Consider the following 25,655-nt stretch of genomic DNA (forward strand, 5'->3'; position numbering starts at 1 on the left):
TCGAACATAAGCTGCCCCGCCTAATCGACTGTCGCCCGCGCGATAGTCGACCACGGAGGGTACCATTAGGTGACCTCATTATCTGGACATTGTATAACTTTCAGCTCTCTTGAAAATGATCTTAATTGAGTAACGACTATGGTGAAATGTTATTGTAATTCTGGTCTTTAGCGCGATCAGGCAGCGCGCATGGCCCGGGATTACTTTTGCACACGACACGTTTTCGCGGGAGCGAGGCTGGGGAGTCATGCGGATACCACAGCTATCGCCAGTTGATCACCGCCCTCCAAGAAGACTAGTCGTGGGTCGCCCGCGAAGCCTCTCGACCTCCGCCCTTGCCGTCCCTACCGGAGTTGCGTGAGTTTTTAAACCCACCAGCTCCGAGCCTCACGGACAGCCCGGCTACGTCGACCTGAGTTCACCGATAGCCTTACTTAATTTGTGCTCATCATCGGAACTCCCCATGTTACGTGGATCCTTGAACTGTGGGTAACTTCAATGTATTGTTAATTAAATTCCAGAACTGTTTAAGATTAGTGTAGTGTGAAGTGTGAACGGAACATTAGGGTAGCGTGGCACAAGTCCATCAGAAACGTGGCCTGTAGAGCCCCGCTCCCAGTAAGCGGGCAATGCACAGCGCAGTGCATGTATAGTGTACATACCTGGTAATAAAACACTCTAAATTGAGCCTCCACGTATATGTTACAACGCCCGTAGCATAGCATCCCTGGTGGCTAAAACAGCTGGGGGTAACTCTGGCGGAACGACCCCTACTGCCTGCCGGCCAAGTGGCGACGTCAGGCCCTGAGCCAAGAGTCTTGGCTACGCACTAGCACATAGTTAATATTGCTAGTTGGCACCCAAAAGCAACACCACACCCTTAATATCACCTCGGCAGAAGGCAGAAGGTGTCAAATGGCGCCCACCTAGTGTGACAACATAAAAACGCCGCAAACGCCAGCCAAATCGCAGAAAATCCGGCAGAGTTACGCGTCGGAATGGCACAAATGGAAGAGAAAGCACGCGCAGACGTGTAGACACTGCATAACGGGACGTGCCGGGGTAATCAGGCCACACCACCCCCTCCCGCCCGCAGATCGTTCGCTCCCTCCCTCCCGCATTCCACGGTTCCGCCAAACCCCTCGCGCGAGAGGGGACTGCCCCGACCGACCGCGCGCCAAGGACAAATGAGCGCGCCCGAAGATCACCGAGACGCCAGAGTATGTCACCAACCGCGGCCGTGTAAACAACCGTGAGGCGCGTGTGTGAGGGCACGACCGCTCTGTCGTAAGTGCAAGGAAGCACACCCCCAGATCTGCCCGCGCCCGCCACCGACGCTTCAACCCGACGCTCGTGTTGGACAGCCGCGGATCGCCCATGGACAAGAGGCCGGACATAGCCATAACCGTGGAGAGCTATTGCGCCGGGTGCGGCAAACCGCACACCACCAGCCACAGCACCGGTGAGTACCCCCACCTGTACTGCACCTCCGAAAGGGTACGCATCAAGACGGAGGGGCAGCCCAGAACCCAAGCGGGTCCCCAGTGCGCCGCTGTCCACTGTCCTGGTTACCGAGGAGAGGTAGCGAAATGCCAGCAGTGCGGAACAATTAAAAACCGCGCATGCGCAGACGCACTGGAGTTCGTGAATTTCCAGGACAGACTTTTTCTGTGTGGGGGGTGCGAGCGACGCGCACGAGGGCACCCAGGGGGTCAGCTAGCTACCACGTCCCGCCCCCCCCTCCACGGGGCCTATTACCCTCCTGGAGTTCGCGGGCCTCAACCACGAGGATCCGCGCGTGTTCTTGCGAGCATGCGAGGCGAGGCTCGTGCGGCACCAGTTACCACGGGAAGAGCGGGCGGAATATGTGAGCGCGCAGCTGCGCGGGGAGGCGCGCGAGTGGTGGGCCCAGGCGGGCAGCTACGACGCAGACTGGGAGGACTTCGCCCGCCAGCTGGAGGCGCGCTTCAATGACACCCGAGCCCTAAACACATGTCGGTGTGAGATGTTCAGCCGTTGCCAAGGGGACGGGGAGGTGGTGGAGTCGTTTGTTTATAACAAGCTCAGACTATACCGCCGCCTAACACCGGGGGATCAAACTAGTAACATACTTCCCTTCATAGTTGAGCTAGTGTCCCCCGAACTTCGCCCATTCTTGCGCGAAGCAGTGACTCGCAGGCTGGACGTTTTTCTCGCGCGAGCATGAGCCGTAGAGCATGACCTCCAATCAGCTCGCAGCGCCAAGGGCGTCGCGACGCCCCGGTCAGCCCCGTCCACCAAGGGGGCGGCGCGCGCAGAGGACGAACATGCCGTAGTGCCGTACACGGGCCCACCGCCGCCGAGGGCAACTACCGGCCCACCGACCCGTCCACGATGGGGGAGGGGATGCCCCTTATAATAATAATTTTAACTTTTTTCCTGATTTTATAGTTTAAAAATTACGAATTTTCAAAATTGTGGTCGTATATAAAATTGCAACATTAGGGAGTGGGGTGCTATTAAAATTTCATTAATGAAATTTTGATAAATTTAAAAAAATTTCCAATTTCCTAGCTTCAAAATTAACAATTTATTAAATGGCGGCCAAAACAAAGAATGAAATATAAGGGAGTGCGGTGCTAACCAAATTTTATTAATTAAGTTTTTTTATAAAAATTAAAAATTTTAAATTTTGTAGCTTAATAATTATGGATTTTGTAGATGGCAATTGTAAAGATAGGGAGTGACGCATTCGATTCCAAGATGGCAGAAATTTCTTGAAACAATGGAGGATGTGATGTCATAATCCAAGATGGTGGAATTAAAAATGGTGGATGAGGTCAAAGTTCAAGATCAAAGTCAAAGATCCAAGGTCAAGTTCAAAGGCCAAGGTCAAAAGACAAGGTCAAAGATAAAGGTCCAAAATCAAGGCCCAATCAAGGTGAAATATCAAGGAAAAGGTCAAATGTGAAGGACAAGGTCAAATTCAACATCAAATGTTAAGGTCAAAGTTCAGTCTAATATCAAGTATAAAGATTAAGGTCAAGGTAAAATGTTTACGTTAAGGTTGAATGTCAAGGTCAGAAGTAGTATATGAATGGGGCTCCGGAAACAGGGTTCAGGGTGTTGTGTCTGTGGTGTTGTCCGCCATCTTGGATTGTGACGTCACGGCGGCCATTTTTTACTCGAAATTCCTCAAAATTCCTCAAAATTGACTCAAAATTTCCCGTTTTCAAGGGAAAAAATCCCGTTTCGAGGAAAAATTAGGATTTCGAAAAACCACAAATGTCTTTTGCCTTAGAAAGAACACAAATTCCTAAAATAGGCTTAAGCATCCTTAACTCAAGCCTCAGTTAAGCCATTTCTAGGAATAAGGATACCATGACCTTTGACCTTGACCATGACCCCGGCGGCCATCTTGGATCCGCCATCTTGGATGACGTCATTGTGTTCTCGAACATTCTGGCGATGTGTTATCAGCCATTTTGAATGATGACGTCACCGTTCCAGTTTTCCGTTACGTCCGCCATCTTTAAATTTATTATCCGAGTTTAATGAAATATTTTTAAAATTTATAAAAAAATTCATTTAAAAAAATTGTAATAAAATATTTATAAAAAATGTACTTTTACGACACGGAGTTCGGAGTCCTCGGTTCGAACCCGACGAGTGCAAAAAAATTAAAAATGGCGACCGATCCTTCCCCCTAGGTGGATGCAGGCAGACTGACTCCCACCACTTTTTTTTAAAGCATATATATCGACACCTAGTATGACGTCATGTCCGCCATCTTGTCTTCGATGCTGGAAGCCATCATAATTGTATCGTCGGCTAGAGTGCGCTGATGACATGTTAGTTTAGTTCTTATCCGCTAGAGTGCAGTAATCATTTATTACTGTACACCCGCCATCTTGAAATTCGGCCGCCATCTTGAAATCATGTAATAATGTAGCTAGAAAAGCGGGAAAAAATCCAAAATTCATCAAACAAATCACTCATTAACTTACATATTGATTCGATCCGCTCCAGTCCTTGGTTCGATCCCTGAATGACGCAAAACATTTAATTTTATACAAAAAATAATAATAATTTCAATAAACCATGTTCAAAATTCTTAAAGAGACGTTAAATCCTCTACTACCATCAACCTATCAGACATCAAGACCATCATATTGGAAATTCGTAATTGTAATGCTAGAGATTCGTAGCCTGTCAACCAATATGTTAGGATCTTCCCATGAGGTATAATCAATCTCTTCTGCTGCGTTCATCATCCTTGCATGTTTATAATAAATATTATATCTGGTGTCTATCGTTTTAACACCAACCACAAGGTCACTTTCGTCATCGTGCCAGTGATTATCACAAACTTGATCAGGATAATTTATTTTATTACGATGTTTCCATCGTTTTGGTCTCAAACCACCATCACAGTCTTCGCTCTTGCATGCTTTTGGTGCTTCAGCACAGTACTCAATCATGTCAGCCTTAGATGTATCAGCACAATCTCCGTTCATGCCAGCTTCTGATGTGTCACCACAGTCTTCAATCATGTCAGCACCACAAACTTGATCAGGATAATTTATTTTATTACGTCGTTTCCATCGTTTTGGTCTCAGACTGCCATCACAGTCTTCGATCTTGCCTGCTTTAGGTGCTTCAGTACAGTACTCAATCATGTCAGCCTCAGATGTGTCACCACAATCTTCAATCATGCCAGCCTCAGATGATTCATCAAAGTCTTCGACCTTGTAAGCTTCAGGTGGTTCTCCATCCTTCACATTTTCATGGAGACGACTAGATATTGGAGTAAATATATTTTCATTTCTAATGTGGTTACAACTTCCTTCGTTTGTTTTAAATTTTAAATTATTATCTTGATCTAGATCAGTAATTTTAGCATTAGCTTTTTCGCCTTCGTTCCTCTTTCGCGATGTTGTAGCCCAGTCTTCGTTATCTTTATTCATATTAACTGTACAGGTCTTGTAATGTCTATCAAGTAATATCTTCTACCAAAGTAGTGATGGGTCGTTCGTGAACGATTCGTTCAAAAAGAACGAATCTTTGAGAGAACGAAATCTTGCTATTCGTTCGCGATGTAAAGAGCCGGTTCTTTGAGAGCCGGTACCTTGAAAGATTCGGAAGAACGAAAACGCGGAGAGAACGAGATGAGAGAACCGGCCACGCGCCCGGTCTGATTCGTTCGTGAAATGATTCATGACGTCAGGAGTCTGAAGAATTAGTAATCACAGCGTGCGCATGTTCACAAGAGCAAACGATAACTGATCAAATAAAATAGTGTAACATGAAAAGTATCTATACCTGAAAATGTCAACTGTTAAGTAGTGGTTTAAAATTGCTTTTTCACATTCACATACACAAATTTGGAAATAAAAAAAACAAAACAAAAAACGTATGAATTAAAAATAACAGGGAAAGTAACTATAAATGTTCACACTTACCATTTTTGGGTTAATTAATGTACATTTGTTTCTCTTCATACTGAATCGCATTAGTAGTATTAAATTTTTGTCTTTTTTTCTCTAAATGTGTTGGTCTACATGTAAACACTTTACTGTCACTAGAGTGTAAATAGCCTATATATTAATATTTGTAACTTAAAAAGTATTAAAATATAAATAATCTTGTTTCATATACGCAACTGTGATTCACTGGCTACTGAAAGCAATGTTCAAATTCAAATACATAAACACGTACCTAATACTCTAAAGGATGAACGAGTTACGACACCTGATAAAAGAGCCAGATCCCATACACAGAAAAGAACGAATTGACCGAGATGAACGAATCGTTCTGAACGAATCATTTCACGGTACTGATCCAAAAGAACCGATTCGGTCAAAAGAACCGTTCTGCCTATCACTATACTAAAGGATTTCTGACACTGACTGCAATGAAATGGTTTTTGACAAGGACACAAATTACACTCGCTTCTCTCATGTCGTTTAGCATTCTTTCTCAAGGTAAACACCTTGCTACAGGATCTACAGCAACTAATCCCGAATCAGGATTCATATTAGTTACTGAGACTAATGCCAGATGCAAACTAAGAGTTTTAAATTAGATATATTACTTAAATAGAATTTTTTAATTATTTCATCAGCGAGAATTAATTTATCTCATTCAAAGGTACTTGTTGCAAGTAGTTCTGCTTTTCAACAACAGATGTCGCCACATGTTACTTTCAGGTAAACAATATTTAGTTCTTTTATGCGGGATGCAGGATGCTCACTAACGATCGCAATAGATCGATGGCTTCGCTAGACTCCAAGGAAAGGATGTTTGTTCTTCCAGTCAGTGTTTCACAGATTTCTCAAAGCATATTATTAATTTGACTGAGAAATGTTATTTTTTTAAATTCCACCTGATAAAAATATTGCAAGTTTTGATTTAGTAGCAGAAATTATCGAATTAAATGTAACTTCAAATAAAATGTCACGACGCATCAGACAAAAAAATCCGTGCAGAAAGCGGTTTCTCAAAATAGTCAGAAGCACTTGAAGAAACCACAGGAATGATAGCAAGAACACGGGAAAAACCATCAAAATATTGACAAGAATAATCAGGAGCTCACGGAGAAAACCACCATAATATTGACCAGATTAATCAGAAGCACTCGGAGAAATACGCCACACGTTTTCTTTGATATCATAAAATTAAAAAAAAATTAAAAAAAATAATAAAAAATTTAAAACAAAAAAAAAATTACAAAAAATACATAAATATATTCTGGTTTGTACTAGAACTCTATCTTCGCTCAACAATGATAAGTGTACAAGCTAGCAGAATCTATTTATGTATTTTTTGTAATTTTTTTTTGTTTTAAATTTTTTATTATTTTTTAAATTTTTTTAAAATTTTATTATATCAAAGAAAACGTGTGGCGTATTTCTCCGAGTGCTTCTGATTAATCTGGTCAATATTATGGTGGTTTTCTCCGTGAGCTCCTGATTATTCTTGTCAATATTTTGATGGTTTTTCCCGTGTTCTTGCTGTCATTCCTGTGGTTTCTTCAAGTGCTTCTGACTATTCTGAGAAACCGCTCTCTGCATGGATTTTTTTGTCTAATGCGTCATGACATTTTATTTGAAGTTACATTTAATTCGATAATTACTGCTACTAAATCAAAACTTGCAATATTTTTATCAGGTGGAATTTAAAAAAATAACATTACTCAGTCAAATTAATAATATGCTTTGAGAAATCTGTGAAACACTGACTGGAAGAACAAACATCCTTTCCTTGGAGTCTAGCGAAGCCATCGATCTATTGCGATCGTTAGTGAGCATCCTGCATCCCGCATAAAAGAACTAAATATTGTTTACCTGCAAGTAACATGTGGCGACATCTGTTGTTGAAAAGCAGAACTACTTGCAACAAGTACCTTTGAATGAGATAAATTAATTCTCGCTAAAGAAATAATTAAAAAATTCTATTTAAGTAATATATCTAATTTAAAACTCTTAGTTTGCATCTGGCATTAGTCTCAGTAACTAATATGAATCCTGATTCGGGATTAGTTGCTGTATCGAAACTACATCTCTGTAGATACTGTAGCAAGGTGTTTACCTTGAGAAAGAATGCTAAACGACATGAGAGAAGCGAGTGTAATTTGGGTCCTTGTCAAAAACCATTTCATTGCAGTCAGTGTCAGTAATCCTTTGGTAGAAGATATTACTTGGATAGACATTACAAGACCTGTACAGTTAAGATGAATAAAGATAACGAAGACTGGGCTACAACATCGCGAAAGAGGAACGAAGGCGAAAAAGCTAATGCTAAAATTACTGATCTAGATCAAGATAATAATTTAAAATTTAAAACAAACGAAGGAAGTTGTAACCACATTAGAAATGAAAATATATTTACTCCAATATCTAGTCGTCTCCATGAAAATGTGAAGGATGGAGAACCACCTGAAGCTTACAAGGTCGAAGACTTTGATGAATCATCTGAGGCTGGCATGATTGAAGATTGTGGTGACACATCTGAGGCTGACATGATTGAGTACTGTACTGAAGCACCTAAAGCAGGCAAGATCGAAGACTGTGATGGCAGTCTGAGATCAAAACGATGGAAAAGACGTAATAAAATAAATTATCCTGATCAAGTTTGTGGTGCTGACATGATTGAAGACTGTGGTGACACATCAGAAGCTGGCATGAACGAAGATTGTGCTGACACATCTAAGGCTGACATGATTGAGTACTGTGCTGAAGCACCAAAAGCATGCAAGAGCGAAGACTGTGATGGTGTTTTGAGACCAAAACGATGGAAACATCGTAATAAAATAAATTATCCTGATCAAGTTTGTGATAATCACTGGCACGATGACGAAAGTGACCTTGTGGTTGGTGTTAAAACGATAGACACCAGATATAATATTTATTATAAACATGCAAGGATGATGAACGCAGCAGCAGAGATTGATTATACCTCATGGGAAGATCCTAACATATTGGTTGACAGGCTACGACTACTACATGGATCGCTTTGTGCAGGAAACTATACGAACATTAAATAAATATCCTTCATACTCAAAGAACTGAGGGAAGCTGGCTACATACAATAATGTCTTAAATTAAATGTTTGTGCATAAACTTGAAGATAAATTAATATATTTTCTTTCCAAATGGTATCTACCATTTATCGAAATCTGATTTCTAAATAAAACTTATAACTTAAAGGTGCAAAATACATTACCACTGCCAGTCAAAATGTATACTAATAAAGACATGTTAGTAATGATGCCATGTTCGATAAGAAAAGTAATTGGAATCAGTTAGAATCAATTGAAGATGGAGCTCTTGGAGCAATTGGAGCCTTTTGAAGCATTTGGAGCCTTTTGGAGCTGTTAGAGCTATTTGGAGCGTTTAAAGCCTTTTGAAGCATTTGGAGCTGTCAAGCATTTGGAGCCATTTGGAGCCGTGTTAAGCATTTGGAGGCTGTTGGAGCATTTGGAGCCTTCTTTTTTGGAGCTGTTGGAGCATTTGGAGCTGCTGGAGACATTTGGAGCTGTCAAGCATTTAGAGGCTGTTTGGAGCATTTGGAGCCATTTGGAGCTGTGTTAAGCATTTGGAGGCTGTTGGAGCCATTTGGAGGCCGTTTGGAGCATTTGGAGCCATTTGGAGCTGTGTTAAGCATTTGGAGGCTGTTTGGAGCATTTGGAGCCATTTGGAGCTGTGTTAAGCATTTGAAGGCTGTTGGAGCCATTTGGAGGCCGTTTGGAGCATTTGGAGCCATTTGGAGCTGTGTTAAGCATTTGGAGGCTGTTGGAGCATTTGGAGCCTTTTTTGGAGCTGTTGGAGCATTTGGAGACCGTTTGGAGGCTGTTGGACCATTTGGAGCCTTTTGAAGCATTTGGAGGCTGTTGGAGGATTTGGAGCCTTTTGAAGCATTTGGAGCCTTTTGGAGTCATTTGGAGCATTTGGAGCCTTTTGAAGCATTTGGAGCTGTCAAGCATTTGGAGCTGTCAAGCATTTGGAGGCCGTTTGGAGCATTTGGAGCCATTTGGAGCTGTGTTAAGCATTTGGAGGCTGTTGGAGCTGTTGGAGCCATTTGGAGGCCGTTTGGAGGCCGTTTGGAGCATTTGGAGCCATTTGGAGCTAAGAAGTAGTCGTTGCACGCCTATGCAGGGCTAAATGTTTATAAGATTGCTGGCTTTCGCAAGTGATTCTGTAGTAGGATAGAAATTGTGTAATAAATATTATGTTTGTAAAAGACTTTGAGGTGTTTTATTTCTTGAACCTTACACTTTTTGGGAATTTTTTTAAAATTAAAGTTGTTTTGTATCGGCCAGGGATCGAACCAAGGACCTTAGTCGATCTAATCAATCAGTATATAGATTACAAATTTATTTAATGAATTTTGAACATTTTCCCGAATCTCTAGCATTAAAATTACGAATTTCCAATATGATGGTCTTGATGTCTGATAGGTTGATGGTAGTAGAGGATTTAACGTCTCTTTAAGAATTTTGAACATGGTTTATTGAAATTATTATTATTTTTTGTATAAAATTAAATGTTTTGCGTCATTCAGGGATCGAACCAAGGACTGGAGTGGTCGAATCAGTATGTAAGTTAATGAGTGATTTGTTTGATGAATTTTGGATTTTTTCCCGCTTTTCTAGCTACATTATTACATGATTTCAAGATGGCGGCCGAATTTCAAGATGGCGGGTGTACAGTAATAAATGATTACTGCACTCTAGCGGATAAGAACTAAACTAACATGTCATCAGCGCACTCTAGCCGACGATACAATTATGATGGCTTCCAGCATCGAAGACAAGATGGCGGACATGACGTCATACTAGGTGTCGATATATATGCTTTAAAAAAAGTGGTGGGAGTCAGTCTGCCTGCATCCACCTAGGGGGAAGGATCGGTCGCCATTTTTAATTTTTTTGCACTCGTCGGGTTCGAACCGAGAACTCCGAACTCCGTGTCGTAAAAGTACATTTTTTATAAATATTTTATTACAATTTTTTTAAATGAATTTTTTTATAAATTTTAAAAATATTTCATTAAACTCGGATAATAAATTTAAAGATGGCGGACGTAATGGAAAACTGGAACGGTGACGTCATCATTCAAAATGGCTGATAACACATCGCCAGAATGTTCGAGAACACAATGACGTCATCCAAGATGGCGGATCCAAGATGGCCGCCGGGGTCATGGTCAAGGTCAAAGGTCATGGTATCCTTATTCCTAGAAATGGCTTAACTGAGGCTTGAGTTAAGGATGCTTAAGCCTATTTTAGGAATTTGTGTTCTTTCTAAGGCAAAAGACATTTGTGGTTTTTCGAAATCCTAATTTTTCCTCGAAACGGGATTTTTTCCCTTGAAAACGGGAAATTTTGAGTCAATTTTGAGGAATTTTGAGGAATTTCGAGTAAAAAATGGCCGCCGTGACGTCACAATCCAAGATGGCGGACAACACCACAGACACCACACCCTGAACCCTGTTTCCGGAGCCCCATTCATATACTACTGTCAGAGTTAAATGGCCAAGGTCCAATGTCAAGGTCAAGGGTTAAATTAAGGTGATCCAAGTTTCCAGCTTGTTTATGACTCCATCCTCGATCTTTATCTTGAAGCAAGTCCCAAACTCGGCCATACTAACTAATTGTTATTTTATGAGTAACACCTTTCTACAACTATAATTATATAGTTAATGTCCACATAAAACGTAATGGTCTAAATAATGGCTTTGGAGACGATTAAATGTACTATGTTTGCGACATTAATGAGCAAATATTCCATTTATTGAATATAGAAAATAAAACATGGTGCGTTGCCACGTGTGCTTTAGAAGTGAAGCTCTACACATATACATAAAATAATGTTTATTAATGTGTGAAACTAGTTAAAACAAGTATGGAAATAAGCAACAACGAAAGATTGCAAGAAAAATCTAGTCAAATATAAATATGTTAAAGTATGCAAGTTGGTAACTATGCAAGTATTTAAGATTTAAAATGTATAATCATGAGATTGTGTTAGACATAAGTATTGGAGACGCAATAAAATATTTGTGCAAGTACAGTCCGCAGGTATGCGAATGTGCGAGAATATAATTGTACAGCTGTGAAATTTGGTAATTGTACAAACATACAAGTGCACAAGTAGGTATGTGCTCAAATATGCATGTGTATAGTACATAATTATGCGAGTGTGCAAGTAAAAAACTGCGCAAGTCTGCAAGTTTAAAAAAGTGCATATTTGAAAGTAAGTAACCCAGTAGGATACAAGTGAGCAAACATACAAAAATAAACTACACAAGTAAGCAAGTGCGAAAGCATGCGAGAGCTGAACTATGAGTGTTCAAGAATGAGTTTGCTATAAGCAAATGCATAAGTATGCAAGTGTGCTATAATGGAAAACATGTTTACGTGAACCCTAATTTTAACGCTTATCTACAAATTTTAGCTACTCATTCCGTTACTTCTGTTAAGTTATGCTATACAAGCTCAATTACAAAAATTACCCTAACGGCTGTTAAAAATACCCGTTATAAAGAGTTTTTAAGAGAAAAACATATAGAGACAACATTGGCGATAATTTCTAGCGACTATGTAGGGCAGTGTGTATGGATACTACACAATCTTAGATGAAATATACCTCTATTTCCATAAAAAGATTTAAACCAATATTCTACTTAGATAATCAGTATTAGTGATAAAAACCACATGTCTTCATTCGCCAAAGAATACGCACAAGTGCATTACAACTAAATGTGAATAAAAACCCTAACACAATCTTTTTCTGGAAAATCAAAACGGAGGAATATAAAGCGTGGCAACTCTCGGGACCTAAATTTAGAAATGTATCGGGCTCGCTGCCAGTGCTCCAGTCACACAGAGCTGAGCCCACTATAGACAGTCGCTGCTTGGTCGCTGCAGGTGCAGTCACGATGTACTCTAGTCAGTGACACTACAGCACTGAGCTGCCGTGGACGCTAGGTAAGTGTCAGCTGTTATTACAGTGCTACAGTCACACAGAGCTGAGCCCACTATAGACAGTCGCTGCGTGGTCGCTGCAGGTGCAGTCACGATGTGCTCTAGTCAGTGACACTACAGCACTGAGCTGCCGTGGACGCTAGGTAAGTGTCAGCTGTTATTACAGTGCTACAGTCACACAGAGCTGAGCCCACTATAGACAGTCGCTGCGTGGTCGCTGCAGATGCAGTCACGATGTGCTCTAGTCAGTGACACTACAGCACTGAGCTGCCGTGGACGCTAGGTAAGTGTCAGCTGTTATTACAGTGCTACAGTCACACAGAGCTGAGCCCACTATAGACAGTCGCTGCGTGGTCGCTGCAGGTGCAGTCACGATGTGCTCTAGTCAGTGACACTACAGCACTGAGCTGCCGTGGACGCTAGGTAAGTGTCAGCTGTTATTACAGTGCTACAGTCACACAGAGCTGAGCCCACTATAGACAGTCGCTGCGTGGTCGCTGCAGGTGCAGTCACGATGTACTCTAGTCAGTGACACTACAGCACTGAGCTGCCGTGGACGCTAGGTAAGTGTCAGCTGTTATTACAGTGCTACAGTCACACAGAGCTGAGCCCACTATAGACAGTCGCTGCGTGGTCGCTGCAGGTGCAGTCACGATGTGCTCTAGTCAGTGACACTACAGCACTGAGCTGCCGTGGACGCTAGGTAAGTGTCAGCTGTTATTACAGTGCTACAGTCACACAGAGCTGAGCCCACTATAGACAGTCGCTGCGTGGTCGCTGCAGGTGCAGTCACGATGTGCTCTAGTCAGTGACACTACAGCACTGAGCTGCCGTGGACGCTAGGTAAGTGTCAGCTGTTATTACAGTGCTACAGTCACACACAGCTGGCCCACTATAGACAGTCGCTGCGTGGTCGCTGCAGGTGCAGTCACGATGTGCTCTAGTCAGTGACACTACAGCACTGAGCTGCCGTGGACGCTAGGTAAGTGTCAGCTGTTATTACAGTGCTACAGTCACACAGAGCTGAGCCCACTATAGACAGTCGCTGCGTGGTCGCTGCAGGTGCAGTCACGATGTACTCTAGTCAGTGACACTACAGCACTGAGCTGCCGTGGACGCTAGGTAAGTGTCAGCTGTTATTACAGTGCTACAGTCACACAGAGCTGAGCCCACTATAGACAGTCGCTGCGTGGTCGCTGCAGGTGCAGTCACGATGTGCTCTAGTCAGTGACACTACAGCACTGAGCTGCCGTGGACGCTAGGTAAGTGTCAGCTGTTATTACAGTGCTACAGTCACACAGAGCTGAGCCCACTATAGACAGTCGCTGCTTGGTCGCTGCAGATGCAGTCACGATGTGCTCTAGTCAGTGACACTACAGCACTGTGCTGCCGTGGACGCTAGGTAAGTGTCAGCTGTTATTACAGTGCTACAGTCACACAGAGCTGAGCCCACTATAGACAGTCGCTGCTTGGTCGCTGCAGATGCAGTCACGATGTGCTCTAGTCAGTGACACTACAGCACTGAGCTGCCGTGGACGCTAGGTAAGTGTCAGCTGTTATTACAGTGCTACAGTCACACAGAGCTGAGCCCACTATAGACAGTCGCTGCTTGGTCGCTGCAGATGCAGTCACGATGTGCTCTAGTCAGTGACACTACAGCACTGTGCTGCCGTGGACGCTAGGTAAGTGTCAGCTGTTATTACAGTGCTACAGTCACACAGAGCTGAGCCCACTATAGACAGTCGCTGCTTGGTCGCTGCAGATGCAGTCACGATGTGCTCTAGTCAGTGACACTACAGCACTGAGCTGCCGTGGACGCTAGGTAAGTGTCAGCTGTTATTACAGTGCTACAGTCACACAGAGCTGAGCCCACTATAGACAGTCGCTGCTTGGTCGCTGCAGATGCAGTCACGATGTGCTCTAGTCAGTGACACTACAGCACTGAGCTGCCGTGGACGCTAGGTAAGTGTCAGCTGTTATTACAGTGCTACAGTCACACAGAGCTGAGCCCACTATAGACAGTCGCTGCTTGGTCGCTGCAGATGCAGTCACGATGTGCTCTAGTCAGTGACACTACAGCACTGAGCTGCCGTGGACGCTAGGTAAGTGTCAGCTGTTATTACAGTGCTACAGTCACACAGAGCTGAGCCCACTATAGACAGTCGCTGCTTGGTCGCTGCAGATGCAGTCACGATGTGCTCTAGTCAGTGACACTACAGCACTGAGCTGCCGTGGACGCTAGGTAAGTGTCAGCTGTTATTACAGTGCTCCAGTCACACAGAGCTGAGCCCACTATAGACAGTCGCTGCTTGGTCGCTGCAGATGCAGTCACGATGTGCTCTAGTCAGTGACACTACAGCACTGAGCTGCCGTGGACGCTAGGTAAGTGTCAGCTGTTATTACAGTGCTCCAGTCACACAGAGCTGAGCCCACTATAGACAGTCGCTGCTTGGTCGCTGCAGATGCAGTCACGATGTGCTCTAGTCAGTGACACTACAGCACTGAGCTGCCGTGGACGCTAGGTAAGTGTCAGCTGTTATTACAGTGCTACAGTCACACAGAGCTGAGCCCACTATAGACAGTCGCTGCTTGGTCGCTGCAGATGCAGTCACGATGTGCTCTAGTCAGTGACACTACAGCACTGAGCTGCCGTGGACGCTAGGTAAGTGTCAGCTGTTATTACAGTGCTCCAGTCACGCAGAGCTGAGTCCACTATAGACAGTCGCTGCTTGGTCGCTGCAGATGCAGTCACGATGTGCTCTAGTCAGTGACACTACAGCACTGAGCTGCCGTGGACGCTAGGTAAGTGTCAGCTGTTATTACAGTGCTCCAGTCACACAGAGCTGAGCCCACTATAGACAGTCGCTGCTTTTCTACAGAAAATCTGCGTACTCTCCGTGTACAGAAATTTGTTATGGTATAAAGCTTGATACAAACCATAACAAATTTCTGTACATTTAACGAAGTGTAGGGACCTTTTTACATGAAACATTAATTTATTTTTATTCTTTTGCTGACAGAAATATTCTCATAATGTTAATTATTAATGAAACCTTTAAATCTTTAAATAAAGTTTCTTCCACATATATTTATTAAGACATTATTATTTCTTTAAAAACAACCATTAATTTCTCAATGGAAATAATTTCAGATTTGTGTAAAGTGCTTGTTTGAAACTTAATCTGTAAAATAAAATACATTTTGATGTTTTAAGTAATTTGCAACACCCAAAAAATAACCAGTTTTGCAACACTGTGTTGGTTATATGCCAGTTGCCTACAACACTCTTTCTTCTCTTGGACTGTACAGTAGTTATGCCTGTGTTGTACGCACCACACTTGTAACCCCCCCCCCCCCCCCTGTTAGACCACGCAGAATTGTCCCCCCTATCAACTAGTGCAGCAGTAGGCTGCTGTCTGAATTTGAAGATTAGTCACACAAAATAAACACTTGTCAAAGTTCAAGGGACAGAATGGAGCATTAGTAAGAATAAGTAAGGTGAAGTGCAGTTTGTGGAAAAAAAATGCAATTTTTATTTTATAATTAAAATTTTCTCTTCGAGTTTATTTTTTTTAACATCAAAGTATTACTGGGTAAACTAATTCCGCGCAAACCTCGGGCTTCTCGTCCACGATCGAAATAAAATAACATTCAATTTTACGTGAAACAATACAATTTAACATTTTAGTAATACTTTGTGTTTTAATTTGTGTCGAAGTAGGAATTTGAAATATGTTAAGGTTAATATCTTCCCGAATGTGAATTGATTTTGAAAATGTAAAATTAAACTTTTTTTATGCAATTTGAGTATTGCGATGTGTTGCTACAAACTTAGAGGTGAGACTTTATTTTCACATACGGATTTAACAAAATATTACATTCTAATTTTCAGTCGGTATTTTACTTTGTTTTTTATTTTAGTTATGTATGTTCAGCTTTACTTTTAATGATGCAATTTTATAAGCATATTGGAGCTGGTTATTGTTGTGTACTCGGTAAAACGGTAAAACGCCAGCTTATTGAGCAGGAGGTTAAGGATTCGAATACCGGCCACGATTCATTTTTATTTTGCGTTTTTTTTTAAATTTATTAATGTGTAAGCCGTTTCCAAAAGCAATGCAACTTATAAACCCAATAGAGCTAGATAACTTAATGGTCCGCTGAAACTTGATTTAACTCCTGCTTAAACAACATGGCTATAAATGATAGGTACGTATCGCGGGAAATTTTCTTGACTTTTTCTTGGATTCTTACATTGGACCAACAAATTTCCAATTTATTCGTTCATTATTTGATGTTTACTGTGTGCGACGTTTTTCCATATTTGTATTGACAAAAATAATTCTGAGAAATTTAAAATCAAGGGAGTAGTAGGCAGAAAGAAAAATTATAGTCGAGTATTTTAAAACATAAATGTATTTAGCAAACCTGTGTGTGTTGAATCTCGAGATCACAAATGTTGCTGAGGCATGTCAACGAAATTCGCTAGGCAGGTGGGTGTTGGGCCCCACATATATCGGTCTTTCCTCATTTTTAAGTTTTTTTTAATGTGTCATGTTCCTAAACATGTTTTGCCAGCTTTTCTCACACTAAGTTAGCTACGCCCATGCTTACAGTGTGTGTATGTGATTAATCTTCAACCATCTAAACTATGTCATATGTATCTAAATGTCCAATCCAATCGAAAAAAAAGTAGCAGATTGTCACAGTGTTTTGAAAACGTGTTGGTACAAATGATATTAGTGCTATACCACCATTTGTAATTGTAGCTGTTATTCTGATGACGATGTCAACTCGAACTCGGTAAGCTGTACGCACCGATTATCTCGAAATTATTTTTCTTGTTGAGAGATGCAGACAATTATTTATCAGTCATTTGCCTTTGTGCAGTAAATATAAATGAGTAAATGCTAAATTAATTTTTACATTCAATCATAGCATGCATATAATTATTAATTACAAAACTGGCACTGTATTTAGAAGTATAAAAACACTATAGAATCATGCTCCTGCTGTGAATACATTCTTCGGATCAAGCAATATTACCAAGTACTTTTTTAAACGCTTCTCCAAAAAACTGCTACAGTAGTATATAATAGTGGGTCCTGCGCCAGGCGCCAGGCGCGTGGAACTGGAGCCGGGTCAATGACCGATAGCTCTAACGTCATGGCGGCCATCTTGGATTGCGACGTCACGGCTGCCATCTTGGACTCAAAAATTCATAAACATTCCTCAAACATGACTCAAAATAACTCAAAATTCCAAAACATTCCTATTTAGCGGGAAAAATTGTCATATTCTTGCTCAAAAATTCAAATATTAGGATTTCGAAAAACCTTAAAAGCTTTTTGCCTTAGAAAGAACACGTAATCCTAAAAGTGGCTCTAAAGTCCTGTGCCAGAAATTAGGAATTTCGATACATTTTTTTTATTTGTTATTATAATTTTAAATTATTCTTACAAATTTTATTTTTATTATAATCTGGTTACTAAAGGGGTGATTTACACTTTGTTAGGCTGGTGTACTCTACGTAGTTAAACTTTGTGCCAGTGGACCGAGGCACCTTTTCTCAAGGATCTATCTGAGCTTTGCTAGTCTAGTGTAGTCGTTAGCAGCCTGGTTGAAATTTATCCCGCCTACAGGCACGCCCGGGGTCCGTAATTTTAGTTCGCTACATGCAGAGCGCAGCTTCTGGCGTGCAAGCTGTAGTTCTTAGAGGGCCGCCTAGACCAGCGAGCCTCAGGTACGACTGAGTATCCAGTGGACGCTCGTTCCCAGCCATCTCTGCGCTTTTCTGTCCACCCTCCCCTCTCTCCCCACCCCCATGGTTCGCAGAATTTAGCCCAGGACCATTGACCTGACGTGATCCCCACCAAGGCGGTGGCCTACCACAAGGACCTTCTCCCTTGCCCTACAGATCCCTCCACGACACCTAGTGACGGAAAAAGTAACTTCGGCCCTGGTCGCCAGCGTGCAGAGCACACGTTCGTGACACCTGGTGCCGAGTCAGCTCACCGCCTCCGTTAGTTCCACTTTACGCCACTAGAGAGTAGCTCCACGGCACCATATGCCCCTATGCTTTCAAATCGCGACCCGTAGAAGTCGATTGTTTGTTGCTTTCTGTGCCCGCCGGTAGAGAGAGCGGCAGTCGCTCTTTGGCGCAAACGTCTGAAGTCGTGGCTACGACCACTTCGGGCACCTCCGGATATGTTCGGTCCAGAGCCGAAACTTCCCCCTCTTTTTCCCTAGGGCCTACCGCGCGTTTTAATTAGGAGCTTTGTCCGCCATCGTGGAACAAAGGACTTTGCCACTGGCTACTAACCGCGGTGCAGGTCGCCCAGAACTTCTCGCCGCGGCTACAACGGAATCGCCTTCAATTAAGGATGTAGTCAGCTGTCTTGGGGGATGTGATCCCAGTTGAACAGTAGCCAGTCAGAAGTAGTGATTAGAAAAAAAAGTCATATTTTAGTTAAATTTTATTAATTTTTTTTATTTTACTAAATTTCGATTTCTGCCGTGTCATCCGCGCATTTCTCAGTCCGCGCCATTCTGATGTCGGCGCGAGACATCTCCTGAGCCCTGGAGCTACACCCTGTTTGGTGAGTTACTCCAATATTTTTTTATTCTCCCCGAATTCCCGTTTGTTGGCCTTTTCGCGCCGACTGTGTTTGACTGTCTGGAAGCAGGTCTAATTCGTTTGGAATTTGAATTGTGTTTCAGACAGGGTCCAAGTGCTGGGGGGACGAATTTGCTCCCAGCATGTTTTTCGGGACCTCGAGCTCCGAGTTCCCTTAAGAAGAGAATTTTTCCCGGCCCAATGTCATAATCTGAAGATCCGGGTGATATTAGAAATATATCTCTCCCTTAACATGAACTAAATTTATTAAAATACAAACCAGCGAACAGTGACTTAATAACACAATCCACAAGAATATGTAAAACCAATGAGACTCTTATCTATGTAATCAGCGAAAGAATCTAATAGGGTGGAATATTTCATTTGTTTTGTTTCTGTGATGATGTGTAATTAATATAATATAAATTGTTTTAATAATATCGGGCCGGCCCACCGTTAAGTAAGTTTGAAATCTTGTCTATACCTTTCTTGTGAAACTAAATTAATCTAAAAATATTGACAAACACGTTGAACTTAATTATGCTGAATAAACCGGGAAACCTATAGACCAAGCTACTTATGTAGTGTTTATTTATTTATCATATACCTTAATCTATTTTAACGATCCACTAGCTCCCAAGTTGCTTGTGAGCAGGGAGTACAAAATTGTCTTGTTTACCACCTCGTGCCCCCTGTGGTAAATAACTTTAATTTTCTTAATATTTTTGAACCCAGCAGTTTCCAAGGTTTTATTTATTAGTTCAAAATAATCTAATATTGAGGCACGAGGGGCGTTTCAGTCCTAAGAGCTAGTCGCTCTGAGCATCTGACGTCATCTAGGATTATGATATAACTATTGCACTTTCCGTTAAGTCCATCATCATGAAAATCATTATTTATTATCCAATTACAATGAAAAAAATAAAAATAAAAAAATAAATTAAATTTTAATAAAAAATATTTAAAAACGAACTTACGACATGGAGCTCGGAGTCCTCCATTCGAACCCGGTGAAGGCAAAAATAATAAAATATTGGCGATCGATCCTTCCTCCACGGAAGCCGCTGACAGACTGATCTCCCACCACTTATGTCAAAGTATATATATCGTCAGCTAGTATGACATCATGTCCGCCATCTTGAAAATCCGTAATTTTAATGCTAGAAAATCGGCTAAAATTTTAAAAATTTAAATAATATTATTAATAAAAATATAATAAAATACTCTTTAAAAACACACTTAAGCTTTGAAGTCTTCAGTTCGAAACCGGTAAGAGCAAAAAAAATAAATGTCGATAGATCCTTCTTCTATGGAAGCCACCTGCAAACTGAACCCCCACCACCAATACCAAGATATATATATCACCAGCTAGTATAATGTCACGTATGCCATCTTTTTTTCGTCTGCTGGAGACCATAATCTGGTTTTCGGCTCCTAGAGTGCACTACCATCATGCTAGTTTAATTTTTACCTGCTAGAGTGCAGCAATAATTTATTATTACTGTGGCACCCGCCATCTTGACATTTGACGCGATCTTGGAACTGTGTAATTATTAGCTAGAAATTAGGGAAAAATTCCAAAATTCATTACATAAATTTGTGATCAATATACTGATTGATCCGATCAGTTCCTGTCCTTGGTTAGATCCCTGGGCGATGCAAAAAAATTAATTTTATGTAAAAAATAATTATTTCAATAAATCATGTTTAAAATCTTAAAAGAGGCTTAAAATCCTCTACTACCAGCCTCCAGTAAGCTGTTATGACTGCCATCTTGGAAATTTGTATTTATTGACCTAGAAATTTGGAAAAAATTCCAAAATTCACCTAAAAATCACTCATTAATTTACATATTGAATCGATGGATTCCTGTCCTAGGTTTGATTCTTGACCAGTGACAAGTATGACTAAATATTAAATAAATTTTATATTCTGTTTTCTATTACCTTTCGTGGAGTTTATTAATCATTCACTCTAAGAAAAACAACTGAAGACAATATACCTATCCGTCGAATTAAATATGCTGTCGATAAGCCTACAATGAAAGTCTAGTTTTTCTATCCTACTTAGAATAACCTCTAAAATGTTCATGAACAAAGCCATACATACATATAGACCAAGCATTTTCGGACCACTAGACCGGGTCATGAACAATGTCAGACATATAGACCTCATGACCTTCTTCTATGTCAGCTAATCATATTAAATTAAACCAACATAACATGTTTTACGCTTACAAGATTACCAAGAATCCCTGAAAAATAATTAATCAAGACAAAGAGGTTTTGGACTAGTAAACATTCAGAGATACTACAGATTTGAATACGCGCATTTAACGAAATGTCACACATTCAACAAAAGAACACACTGGACATACAGTACACACAGTAGACAAGGAATGAACGCACACACAGTAGCGAGAACACAGGCTTAGTTAGAAATCAGAACACAATAAATAAAACATTAAATTTTTGTAATTTAAATTATTAAATTTATTTCTCAACTTTATACAAATGCAGGTAAAAAAATTCATTATTGTATGTAGCCAGCCTCATTCAGTTCTTTGAGTATGAAAGATATTTCTTTGATGCACGAATAGTTTCCTGCTCAAAGAGAGGCATGTAGAGGTCTTAGCCGGTCAACCAAAATGTTTGGATCTTCCCATGATGTGTAATCAAACACTTCTGCTACCATCTTCCTTGTTTGTTTATTATATATACTTGTAATATCACTATCGTCCCAGTGATAATAAAAAGCTTTATCAGATTTATTTATTATAACACGACGTTTCCATCATTTCGGTCTCAGGGCTTTATCACAGCTTTCGATTTTTCCAGCTTTAGGTACTTCAGCACAGTCTTCGATCACGTCACCAGCATCAGAGTCACTATCGTCATCACCATAGAAGTCGGCATCTTCACCTGAATTACTGTAAGAACTCGAAATCGTTGATGCTGGAGCTTCTTTATCGTCTAAAATCTTCCTTTTTAAGTGTCCATCATTATTCAAAAGTATGGAGGATCTACTGAATATGGGCCCGTATATATTCTCACTTTTCAAGGTGTTGATACTTCCATTAGTTTCAGTCTTCTGCCATCAGCATCCTTCAATTTATGTTCTTCGTCACGATCGGATGAGCTAATACCATTATGCTCAGGACAAGGAAAATTATTTACATCAACCAGCACACTCTTCCTTTGTGTAGTGTCTTTATCGATCTCCTAATGCTGTAAATGGGCTCGGCTATACATGTTCTACCATGTCTTTTTAAGCTGTCAGTTCGTGTTAACAACCTGCTACACCGATTACAGCTTAACATTTTGCATAGTGGTGTAACGTACACTGGGCTGCAGGTAAACACTCAATAAATTAATAAGTAAAAATTAAGGCCTTGGAAGCGTCAGACCAGAAAACAAAACAACCACAACAATAATCAAAGAGGTGCCCAGACGTAGTACAAAGGAACTAGGAGGCTATGTGGATCGAGGATGAATAATAATGAAATAACAAGACTGCTGGTTTGATTTATATAACGGCCCTTTTACTAAAATAATTTACTTAGTTTTTTCTTTTCTTTTATCTTTACACATGTATTCAAATGTATATTAATTATAAACAGAAGGGAGCCCCGGGGTAACAAAATACATATAAAAGTAAAACAACCATATCTCTTAAACTTGACCCTGGTTTTAAGTGAGTTCGCAGACTCAAAAGAAAGACAATTACATTTTGTTTTTAATTTTCCTTTGAAATAAATATAACTAAATCCTGTGTCCTGAAAACTGGATGGTCCTGGCACTGGAGGTTCTTTGTAGATTAAAGTCCAGAAGAATTCGTTTTATGTAGAAACTTGAATGTCGACCGGAAAGGGGAGAAAACTTGTGACTGCATGGTAGCCAATCACGGACTGCTAATTTTGGCAGAGAAGTTCCATTCTAATTCTTGCAGGCTAATCTTAAATGTTATTCTTGCACCCCACCTATAACCAAAGTCCCAAATAGCTTAGACTGGTTAACAGGCGGCTAAGTCTGGGCAAGACTATGCCCAGGGTTGGCAAAAAAGGGGGGGGGGGGATATGACGATCACTTACCCAAACAGCGGGGTGTAGTCACATTAGCTGTCTCCAGGAGTCGAGTAGGCAAATTCCGGCGCGGAAGTCTGCGGAAGCCATGACGAAAAATTAAGAAATAAATTTAGATAAAAAAAAACCTATTATGAGCAGCCAAAAAATACAAATTAGAAAAATAAGGCATCTATGCCTCGACGTTGGAGACTACCTGATGTAGTGTCGAGTCTTGGAAGTACTACAGAGTTGGACTCTCGCGAATCGCGACGTGTGGTCTGCACAGACCAGATGCTGCCCGCCGAATCCTTGAAAATTGGCGTCGGTGCACCTAATTAAAGAAAGTAACTGCCCCCATCCAAAGAAGGGGGGGGGGAGTGGTGATGGTCCGAAGGTGTCCGGAAATGCCCGAAGGGGCGAAGCAGACATCAAAATGCTCGCCGCGCTCTCACGCGAGTCGCAGGTGGACTAAGGTCGCAATCGCACTGCGACTGCTGCCAAGGTCGATTGTGACAAGCTGTCTCTTATGGGAGGCATGAGTAGTGCGCTCTGGCGGCCAAGATGATAACCTGCCTGAAGGGTCACAGAAATGTCCGCTAGAGTGCACTGGTCACACTCGCAACCAGTGGACCGAGCAAGGTTAAGGATTTTTCCTGCCGCTAGGCTTCGCTGAGGGCTCTGTTTGACAAGGGAAAATGTCCTTGAAGAGACCATTTACTCCGCGCGAGTTCACTGGGGGTCGATGCTCCGGGTTGAAGTACTCGTGAAGCCACAGGTGGGTGATGAGGGAAGGGGGGTCTAAACTTGCTAAGTCGCCTGGGAAAGGCGTCATGTGGACCATCCCGAGGCGTCGCAGAGGACTGTAATATACTCCTAGACGTGCTACGAAACCGCTTACCTATGCTTGCCTTCGAGAAAAGAATGTTTATAGCCGTGGGCTAGGGGTAGCATTCGCTAGCACGAAAAGTCATACTGTTACAGGGAGAAAAAGTGATGCAAACCGCGGCCGAGATGCCGCGATCACCAAATTTCAGCAAAAGGTATCTAATTGGGCCTGCGAACAAGCGCAGGTGCACTGGGTTGCACAAGATTATGTCGGAGTGTACCATAATGGAAACAAAATTAAATGAAATTAAAAAGGCAACTTAATTTTTGTGGTATCCTTCTTTAAAAATTAAAAATTAAATTCAAAATTTAAAATTTGTGCCCGAAAATTATGATAAACGGCACATACTCCCTCCTATTTTAACCGGATGCTTACGTCTAACATGCAAAACACATAACTTCTGGGAGTACCAGAATCACCTATCTCCAACTACTTACATATGTACTGCGCGCGCGGCAATAGGAACAGTAAAAACTCTTACACTCTAACATAGAATAAACTTATCTTAAGTGGCCACTTAAATCGATTACATATTAATATTATCACTCTTATATCTAGTACCATGGATTGTTATTTAACCTTTTTTCTAATTATTCTTAATATTAGTACCCAGGGTTTGTGGAAGTTTTAACATTTAACAATGTTAGGCATGCCGTAGTTTTTAGTTGAGGCTCCTGAGATCGGAGTCTTGAAAGAAATTAACCCATCTATTTTAGATTAGCCTGTGTTTTCTTTAATTAGGAGACATGCACTCTGGTCACAAATTCTCCGGAGCTGGGTTCAGCTAGGCTAGCTGTCACCGGCGTTAAGAAACGTTGGATCTGGAGGGGTCCTATCCAACGATAAGTGTGCTTGGCAGATCAATTGTTGATCGCGCTACTCTGGGGATGTGCTTTGCACAGCACCGTGTCACCTACCCTGTAGGGGTTAGGGGAACGATTTTTGTTGTATTTGGTTTTACTGGCCTCGTGCGCGAGGTTCAGATTTTTATGTGCTCTTTTCCAGATCTCCCGGATTCCTTGGGGTCATGGGTAATAGGTCGGGCAACGACCAAAGATTGGAAAGAGGGGTGTTAGGTTTGTATGTGAACATTAACTCGAAAGGCGTCGACTTGTGACCTTCGCGGCGTGCGTAATTAAACGCCATCTGCAGCCACACCAAATTGGTATCCCATCTATCGTGCTCGTGCGCATGAGATGAAACATGAGAAACTGGTCGTTGCCCCAGTATTCCTGTTCAGTACGAGAGGAACCGCAGGTACGGGCCACTGGCACCGCACTCGGTTGAACGACCGGTGGTGCGAAGTTACCACCCGTGGGATTACGCCTGAATGCCTCTAAGGCAGTATCCCCTCTGAGAGAAAACGATAATTAAGAGTTCCTGAGCCGGAAGGCTTATGATGACTATTCTAGGCGGTCCGTATGTGTTACGGCCGTCAACTATGCCCTTGTGATCCACCAGAGGATTCATTCGGCACAGCGCTCGTTTGTTTCCGGTGGTCAACCATGGGTATGAGATCTGGTGTAGGAACTCGAATCGTCTGCAGACGACTTACCATGTTAAATCTCTCAGCATGAGACGGTTGGGGGTAATACGGGGTGGTTGTGACATGCAGAATGCCATGC

General features: G+C 41.7%; 1 protein-coding gene across 6 annotated transcripts in view; it reads left to right on the forward strand.

The window, feature by feature from the left end:
- The first annotated feature begins 12,357 nt into the window (after window positions 1-12,357).
- LOC134533325 (glutamate receptor ionotropic, kainate 2-like) overlaps window positions 12,358-25,655 on the forward strand; it is a 406,907-nt gene continuing 393,609 nt past the window's right edge. For 4 of the 6 annotated variants that reach the window (XM_063370832.1, XM_063370829.1, XM_063370830.1 and 1 more), the window contains exon 1: window positions 12,387-12,468. The gene's annotated coding sequence lies outside the window, so the exon portion shown is untranslated. Of the gene's footprint in view, window positions 12,469-25,655 lie in introns of all 6 variants that reach the window. The other 2 variants (XM_063370828.1, XM_063370827.1) reach the window with 2 other exon arrangements.

The sequence above is a fragment of the Bacillus rossius genome, chromosome 6, assembly GCF_032445375.1.
Source record: "Bacillus rossius redtenbacheri isolate Brsri chromosome 6, Brsri_v3, whole genome shotgun sequence".
NCBI lineage: Eukaryota > Metazoa > Arthropoda > Insecta > Phasmatodea > Bacillidae > Bacillus > Bacillus rossius.